The sequence below is a fragment of the Dendronephthya gigantea genome, unplaced genomic scaffold, assembly GCF_004324835.1.
Source record: "Dendronephthya gigantea isolate DGI-Jeju-01 unplaced genomic scaffold, DenGig_1.0 000380F, whole genome shotgun sequence".
Lineage (NCBI taxonomy): Eukaryota > Metazoa > Cnidaria > Anthozoa > Malacalcyonacea > Nephtheidae > Dendronephthya > Dendronephthya gigantea.
Genome location: NW_021163390.1, coordinates 76,060 through 85,030, shown reverse-complemented (window position 1 = coordinate 85,030; position 8,971 = coordinate 76,060). Strand labels below are relative to the sequence as shown.

Sequence of the window (8,971 nt, the reverse complement as noted above, 5' to 3'; positions counted from 1 at the left end):
AAAAAAATGAGAATGTATTACACTAAGAAGAAAAGGAATTTTGGAAGCAGAATAGCTGACATGCCTTGCACTATCATCATTAACCAACGTTTTCCTTTCAGAACAATTAACATGCGAAGTGAATTTGACTTTTCCACTTTTGTCTTGCACAAGGCCTTGACGTTGTCAGCTCGCAGACTGAGAAAACATTGAAGAATCTTTACAAAAAAACAATGTAAGACATCATAGAAAAATCGCAAGAAATAACATTGAATTTGGCTTACCACAAGTCGTATCTCCGATGCAATAGACGTCCGATAGCCATTGTCATAATGAGTTTTTATGTGGTACACTAATATATTGAATATTCGTTCTGCAATTACATAATAGGAAAGGGAGAATAAAAAAAAAATTTTATATAACATCAGTGTAAAATGAATGATGGAACTGTACAGCAAAATATGGTGTAGGCATAACACGTGGCCCTGCGAAGTAGTTGGCACTAAGAACCATGCTGTCATGCCTGCCATCACCAGATATCATCAGATAATCTTGGTTTTTTAATGTTGAAAATAATCCGTTTTGATACTTTTTCCTATGAAGATATATCACAGGGAATATTTTTTTCCTACAATTATTATATACAAGTACTATAATATCTAATTCCCGTCTGGTCCCTATTAGGCTATTACTCCTGACAATATTGTCGCACAGAAGAAAAACATTAAATATCTCAGCAAGTATTTGGGCTAAAGACCCCGGAATACAGTAAACGATAGCGGTTAAAACGATTCTTTGAATAGTATATTCCAACCAGCATATAGTTATAACCTGCATTTGTATTATACGTGAAAATAAGAATTAAAATAATAGCTTGCTTTGTTATCTGAAATTACTCACCCATTGCAAGATATATTTTGGAAATTCCATATTTTTTCGCTTTTTTGGTCTTGTTGTCTTCAAAATGTCTAGAATTTGACATGTTATCATTCTGTTTTAATTCTGAGTAATTCTTGGTGTAGTATGTGCAAAATAATCAAAGAAAGAGCATTTTATAAGTTCTAAGCGATAATCATTGCTAATCACGTGCTTAAGGCAAGCTCGAATCGGACCTAGGTCAGATTTTCGGCTTTTGGCCCGAAATTTTTATTATTGTGAAATATTATTGCCGGTGATGCGATAATTCATATCATCAGGTATGTTTATATAAAAAATGGGCAAAAATCTTCTAAAGGCTTGATTTTGACGCTAAAGATATCAAAATAATCCTGAATATGTGAGCTAAACCACTGCAACCGGCTTTCGTTTGCATTTGGGCAATATCCAAAGAATTAGGCCGCTTTGATGTGTAATATTGAATATATACAACACGTGAATATCGTAGCTGTGAATAGCTATGTATGCATGGCGGTAAAACGCCGTATTTCCACTGGAATTTGCAATATTTAGCCTTGAAATTTACTACATTTGCGAATTTGTCAGTTTGCTATATTTACTATTATTCCATGCCATGCCCAATTCTACAATATTCTGAAAGGTTCAGTAGTTAAATGTACCACAGAATTCAAGTGCTACAACAGTTTGAAAGATTTACTTGCCTTTTAAATTCCGACTTTCCTGTTCGATGGGGTTCTAAAGCTGGTAGGGGAATAAAGCCTTTTAATAATGATTGAACTATAATTTCTTGTGAACTTCATGAGAGAAATAATCGAACAAATACACTCATACTGTGATACATTGGCTGGAATATGCTCCAAAACGTGTGAAATCGAACATTTGTTGTGCAATCACCTTGCAAATATCAAAGAAACGGTATCAAATTTTGAATATAGATTAACCAATCTGATTGGTTTTTATTGAACCAATCGTGGAGTACAAAAATTGACCAATGACAAATTGACTGTGTACAGAAATAACCAATCAAGTTGTCTTAATTTTGCTGAATTATGCAAGAGCCTACAGGCTATAAAACAGAGCCGTCTGCGACCGTTTTTCTCAGGTAAGTGAGTTCTTTCTTTAGGTAGGATCAAGGTATGTATAATTAATTTTTTAAATAGAAGTAGACCCCGTGGCCCCGCTGTTAGCTAAGAATCTCTGTCCCCGTATCTGGAAACACGGCTCACTGCTTGTCTAACTGTGTTTTGCTTTTCGTTTTCTAGGGAGCTACTAATAATTTTTTTTTGTGTTTTTCAGACAAAGACGATCGTAGTTTAGTTTCAGTATCCAACCCTAAGAAGCCACCCCATATCCATGCCGTCAGTTAAACCCCAGCCAGCAATTGCCTTCATGCTAATTGTGATGCTTCATTTTCTAGGAACAACTCACCATATTTTTTGTCGTTTCAGCTACAGAGTTAGTGGGTTGTGGGTTGTTGGATGTTGTGTCGTCGGTTGTGTGTTTTGTGTTGTGTTGTGTTGTACTGTCTTGTCCTCTACGTTTCGTATTGTCTGCCAGTCGGTTTGGGAGAAGCCCTGTAGCTCTCTCTTTTTCCTGGCCACACAAAGAACACATTTTGCGGATACTCCTTTTTAGGAGTTCATGGGTTCGAATCCCATGAATGTGTCAATTTTGCGCTGATATCTAATGTGGTCCGTCTCAAATACAAAAGCACAACATCCAACGGACAATCTGCATCCTTTCATCACACCAACTACAAGTGTTGTCCTCATACAACAGAATGGAACTTCCAACGGAGCAAAGAGTAACCAATACCCAAGATGAAGTTCTTGTACCTTCTCAAACAGGACAGAATGCGGCACTTGTTAATGAAGTATTCTCGATGTTTAAGGATCCTCTCAGTTAGACGTCCGATCAGAGGATATTTCAAAGTGGTAAGCTCATTTAAACTTGTGATTACTCTGCGAATACTTCACCCATTTTAATAAATATGAGACCACTAAACTCATTGCTGTCCGGTCGTAAACGGCGCACACAGATAATTTCGGTTTTATCTGGAAGTGTTTTATCAATTCAACTAGAAATTGTATTATCTTAAAGAAAAAACATTTACCTATTTGTATAACTTTAGTTCATTTCAAAAGCTTTCCTATAAGCCAAGATATTTATTGCAGAACTTGTACTTTTTAAATTGAATGTTAGAGAAGCAAAAATACGCAAAGCCTTCCAAAAATCTCGCCTAAAAACCTCCAAATATTTGTAGCTTACATTGGGATCAATATTTTCATATATTTTACTCGAAATACAGTTGCTTTGGCGATTTGTAGTGATATTTCCAACAAATGTGTTTACAAACGGAAACCCGAAAATGTGCATATAATTATCACCATATTAGCGAAAATTTGACAATTATGACCTCTAGGGACAATTTTACCCAGAAATCGATTTCTGGGCTTATTTTACCCCCACGGGGTAGGCAACATTACGTTTTTGACACCTCTAACCTCACGCGACAACCACTTGTGCATGCGGCTGAGCAACGCCTCGCTATACACAATAACAAATAAAAAAATCTATATTTTTCGAGTTTTTCTGCCCATCCTGACTTAAATCCTATCAGAAAAGATAACTAATGCCTTTACAGTTTATATGTAACGGTTAAAAGACGACAGGATAAAAAATAACGAAGAAAATAACGAAATTCCAAAGGCGAGTTATATTTCCATTTTGTAATCCTGTGTAATTTGATATGATTTTTAGAGCTGCACTCAGTGTCAGGTTAACAGCAATATTGATTAATTTCTTGATTAGAAATTTTCGAGCTATATTTTGGTGGTATTTTTGTGCTTTTTAAATTAAACGGATTAATTTCAACATTAAAAAACCAAGATGATTTCATGATATCTGGTGATTGAAGCATGACAGCATGGGTCATAGCGCTAAGTATTATGCGTACACAATATTTCACTGGTGTTATAAAAAATAGATTTTTTTTCTCCCTTTCCTATTATGTAATTGCATTTACCAATATATATGTAACTGTCAGGGGTTGGGGGTATTATGTGAATATGAAAGAAAACAACCTGCATTTTGTTCTGTATATTCTTGTGTTATAGAAGTCAAAAATACATGCTGTTACTATACTGTATAGGCCCTTGTGATTCATATACAATTATAGTTTCAATTGTGTGATAGTTATGTTCTTGTAATCTCAATTGTAGATTCTATGGCATATAGAGTCGAATTGGTACGGCAAAATATCTTTGAGAATTGAAGTTTATGGCGGTTCTTCAGGTATGTTCTGGCAATTCACTGAAATACTATTTGTTCGCTAAGGAATGTTGTCCCATGGTAGCGGTACGCATGAACCTGGGATATCACAATGCTGATAGCCTCACAACCCTGGACAATAATATAATAATTTACTTGTTCCTTGTGTTTCAATTTTAGATCAAATAAAGTATGGCAACCCAGGAGTTGCTAACAATTATTACCTTTCTCTTATCACTGACTACACCTCCATCCATCGCTGTGCCATACATGGATTTGATGGACTGACATACCAAGCAAGGTAAATATTGCAGGCTACATGGTATATGTTCAGTTTATTATTATGTCATATTAGGACTGTTGGACATTATTTTTTTATTCAGTAATTCCCCTATATGGGAATGTGATAAAATTCATGTTAACCCCCAAGTAAAGATTTCACAAAATCAATGGAAATAACGCTGTACCTCGACTGGTTTCAATTCTGGAGGAGCCGTGTATGGCAAAATTATATGCATTATCATTTCATTTTTGTTGATGATTGTTCGATGGTGTTTTGGTGCCAGAAGATAATTGATACTAATTATTGGCCCACGCGCTGAAGACACATAACATCCCAGATAATAGCAACAAGTGTTGGGAATGCGGATAAGTCGACAGGACATGGTCGCTTAAATGAGGCAGCTTCCTGGTCTGCACGGAAAAATAACCAGGACCAAATGCATTCGGCAAGAAAGATGTTTGTCGGAGCGATTTCACTCAAAGTCGTCGTGATTATAATTAGTGGGTGAAGACCTATTCTGTGTCCTGTAGTTCCGACGGGCAAAAATTCGATCATTACAAAATAAATGGACTAGTCAGGTTAGCTGGATTAATAAGCAAGGCTTCTACAGATTACCCTGTCACGTTATATGCATCACATCATTTCCATGCGGTCATATATAACTTTTAATGTGTGATTAAGATTAATTGTTTAACAAATTATTCATTTCATTAGAGACTCGCTGGTGGAAAATGTCCTATCACCAACTGTAACCGCGCTTTACATCCGCATTCATCCAAAGACATGGTATGCAACATATCTTTGAGAATTGAAGTTTATAGCTGTTTTTCAGGTATGTTCTAGCAATTCACTGAAATACTATTTGTTCACTAAGGAATGAGAAATGACTGAAGATCCATCTGACTGAAATTTATAGCGAAAATTTTTCAATAAGTGGCTTATGTAAGAGCGAGTTTTTGATTTAGAAATAAATTCTTTACACCCTACCAGCGGGTTTGTCAGGTTTTTTACTAACTTAGGTGCATTGGAATACAAGTAAAAATAAGGCGTGTTTTAGAAGTTATACCTGGACGAGGAATCCAGCATATCATTATGAGGAACAAAGCTATTATAGCGGTATATACTCAGGGCTATCACAATCAAGTTTAGTGTTATCGCTTTATTTCAATGTTTGCTGCACGGTCGGATTCTCACAATTAAAAGAAAATCAAGCGAAAAGTTTCACACGTACAAAAGTATAGGTATGGAACTGGGGCCGGTTGTTCGAAAGATGGATAACTTATCCAACGGATAAGTCCTATCCAACGGATAAATCTGGATAGTTATCCATTGGATAAAAACGCGTTGCAGGAAGCGTGGATAGTGAAGTGGATAGCTATCCAATAGATAAGTTAAAATTTACCAGAAGAAAACAGGATTATTCTGAAATTTCGTACCACAACGTCAGCTGTTGCTAAGCATTTACAACATTGAATTCATAATCATTACGAATTCTCGAGTATAGTTACTGAATGGAAAAGACTTGAACAAGTGATTTGCTCGAACTTTGCACTTCACATCATAGTGATTTTATTAATTAAACACATTGCAATTTTATTCCTTGACCTTGCAACGCTTTGCCTTTCGGTCCATAGCAAATTTAGAAACACTATTTTAATGTTCGTGAATGAAATTACTTAGATATTAGCAAGTTTCCTTGGAATAGGTTGAATCTTTCTTTGCATATTCGCGTTTATAAACTGATTAGAAGCGTATAGTAAATTTACCACCTGTTATAAATGCGAGGATGTCCAAAAAATCGCCGGTCGAACGGAATGTGTAGGCAACGTGAAACGCTGCTGCGACAAATTGCACTTCGAAAACATTTTTAATATATAGTGAATACAATCATGATGTGTATTAGTTTGTTGAAACACAGTAAGAGGAATATTGCATTTTTGTCCTATTTTATATAAATGTTTACAGTGTTACCTTGTATCTTTGAATTTATCCACTGGATAGTGGATTTAAACCACCTCCGGACCTTGGATAAATTTATCCGGTAGATAGCGATTTTTATCCTCTGGTTAAAGTTATACAAGCTTCGTGCAACCCAAATCACACGCTGGATAAAACTTATCCGTTGGATAGTGAGTTATCCGTTGGATAGCGACTTATCCACCTTTCGAACAACAGGCCCCTGTTTTTTATTTATCGGAATAACTAGTGATGTGATCTTACATGAAGCATTTTCAGTCATGCTGCTAAACTGTCGTGCTGGCTTCGCCACTGAGTATTTTATTTGCTCGCAGAGCCTCGTCTGCCGAACGTGACCGTCGGCCAGTCTTCACCATGTACGGTGACAGTTATTTTCTGCCTTTTAACTTGCCGACATGCAATGTTTCATTGCACGGTGAGTTTTCAACTTTACTGAAGGCGCTACTATACAATATGCAATTTTCCTTACAACTTGCAATGCAATTATAATTCCGAAGGATGTTAATTTGTAAAGAGTGTTCGAAATACTAAGGAAACGTTAGCAGATCGTAATAGATGTTCGTATTTGACAACTTTAGATGCCTCAGGAGTAGAATGGTTTTGCAATTTGCAAGGAAAGTTGCGTAGTGTAACAGCGCCTTGAGATTGTTTCGGAAAGCTGGTTAAATTTCGATGTAACTTGCAAACATGTAATGTTTCATTGCAATTGCGAGTTGAAAATAAGGGTCATTGGACGGAAGAACGGGACAAGTATCGTAGTTTTCAACATACCTTTTATAAGGGCGGAGACATTGATCTTCCATCCACGGTCGGTTTTATCATTTTTTCTGCTTTTTCTCATTTCTTTATCCTACAAAAGACAAAAAAACTTGTTAAATCGTGGATCAATCTAACACTTTTAAAAGCTTTCTCTCCTAACTGAACTAATTTTATTTATACCGTATAGTTCTATCAGTTCTAAATTGTCCTTCATGGAGGTCCAGTAGGGGTCATCCCGTATTGATGCAGTGTTACTACAGGAGGAAACCTGAACTAAACTGACTTTATTTATGCTGGATAGCTGTATCAGTTCTAAACTTCAACCAAACTAATTCTAACAATTCGAAAAAGCTGGGACTTCAGACGAAAAAGGTCAGCCGATTTTGAAAAATCTTAGATGCGGGGTGTTATAAGGCGGTTAGTAATTTCATCATCACCTTCATCCAAGGATGTTCCAGAGCTTCTGAAAGCGTGATGCATTTTCTGTGACCAACAGTAAGCAGTTTTGTTATAAGATCCTTAGCTTCACTGCTAACATTCTTCCAGAGGTTGTTCGGAAATTTATACGACCCTTCTTTGACTTGTTTCTCCAATGGGTTATTTGCCTGCTTTGAAAATAAAGAAGATCCGGAAAGTCTAAAAGACGTTAACTTTTCATTGACGTACTCCAATTTTGAAATGAGGTTAAGCTACCTCCAGCTTCATTACAAATCGTGTTCACTACGTGAATTTGAGTAAACTGAAGTATATGGCATACCAAACATATAACACACGATTTCTTGTAGGATCGTTCTTCAGGCTACGGGATTAACATTTTGGTAGCGAGGTAACTTGGTGTACCACAGATTGTTTCCATATAGGAATTCTGATCTAAAAAATTAATTGTTATCATTGAGAAACTGTAACAATGAGAAATAACTGAACCTAAAACGTTTGCAGAATGCGCTCTGCTTTCGTAAAACGAAATCACGGACAAAACTCGGAATTGAGATTATAGTGACTTCCAGGATTTGCCGGCAATGGTCACATCGAATGGTTTCTTCAAATACAATTTAAAGGGCAATTTAAACACAAGTTCAATACACAACCGACACAAACCTTTATAAGCGTTTCGTCATACGAGGAACACAATAAAACATTTTCTGGCTAGAGAAGAAAAAGTTAAATTATGGTCGTTAAAGTTTAGGATATAAAGACAGTAGTGAAAAAAATTAGGGCGTGCTTACCTTCCAATCCCTGTTAGTGATGCCATTTTCATGTAAATGCTAAAAATACGAAACAGTATGAATAAAGTTAGTTTAGTTCAGGCTCCTGCAGTAACACTGGATCAATAACAGATGATCCTTAGCTTGGTGTCATTAAAAGCTCCAATCTCTTCGTGATATTTTCCATAAACTTTAGTCATCGCCTGTGAATGAAATATTCCAATTTGTTTAATTCATTCTTCGAAGGCTACACATGGCTACATTCCCGCTAAACGACATCCTCACCTGAAGGCACATTGCTTTCATAGTTGGTTTAGTTGTCAATAGGAATCAGTGATACAGATCGTTAGACAACTCGAGCCTGAAAACAAAATAGAAAAGTCGATCGAATCTTGAATGGTTTCATCCATGATTCTATACTTCTCTACTACATTCTGCAGGACAAATAACATTGCGTGAACTGTGCAGCAATATAGAGAATAGGGGGAAGCCAGACAGAAAAGCACATGGAAAGTAGTTTGAATATTTGCAAACCCTGATAGATAAATGTCGTGGACTCACACATTTGTTATCGGCGTCTCCTCGTCGTTTTGTTCCAACA

At 36.3% G+C, this 8,971-nt stretch overlaps 2 long non-coding RNA genes across 2 annotated transcripts; both read right to left on the bottom strand.

Annotated features, from left to right (window-relative positions):
- Window positions 1–7,555: 7,555 nt before the first annotated feature.
- Window positions 7,556–8,305, bottom strand: LOC114542706. Its single transcript, XR_003689733.1, has 3 exons — window positions 8,264–8,305; window positions 7,859–8,035; window positions 7,556–7,773 (listed from the first exon to the last, which is right to left on the bottom strand). It is a non-coding gene; the product is annotated as an uncharacterized LOC114542706 (long non-coding RNA).
- A 227-nt stretch (window positions 8,306–8,532) lies between these two features.
- On the bottom strand, window positions 8,533–8,971 carry LOC114542704. The gene is made up of 3 exons (XR_003689731.1): window positions 8,932–8,971; window positions 8,656–8,731; window positions 8,533–8,573 (listed from the first exon to the last, which is right to left on the bottom strand). It is a non-coding gene; the product is annotated as an uncharacterized LOC114542704 (long non-coding RNA).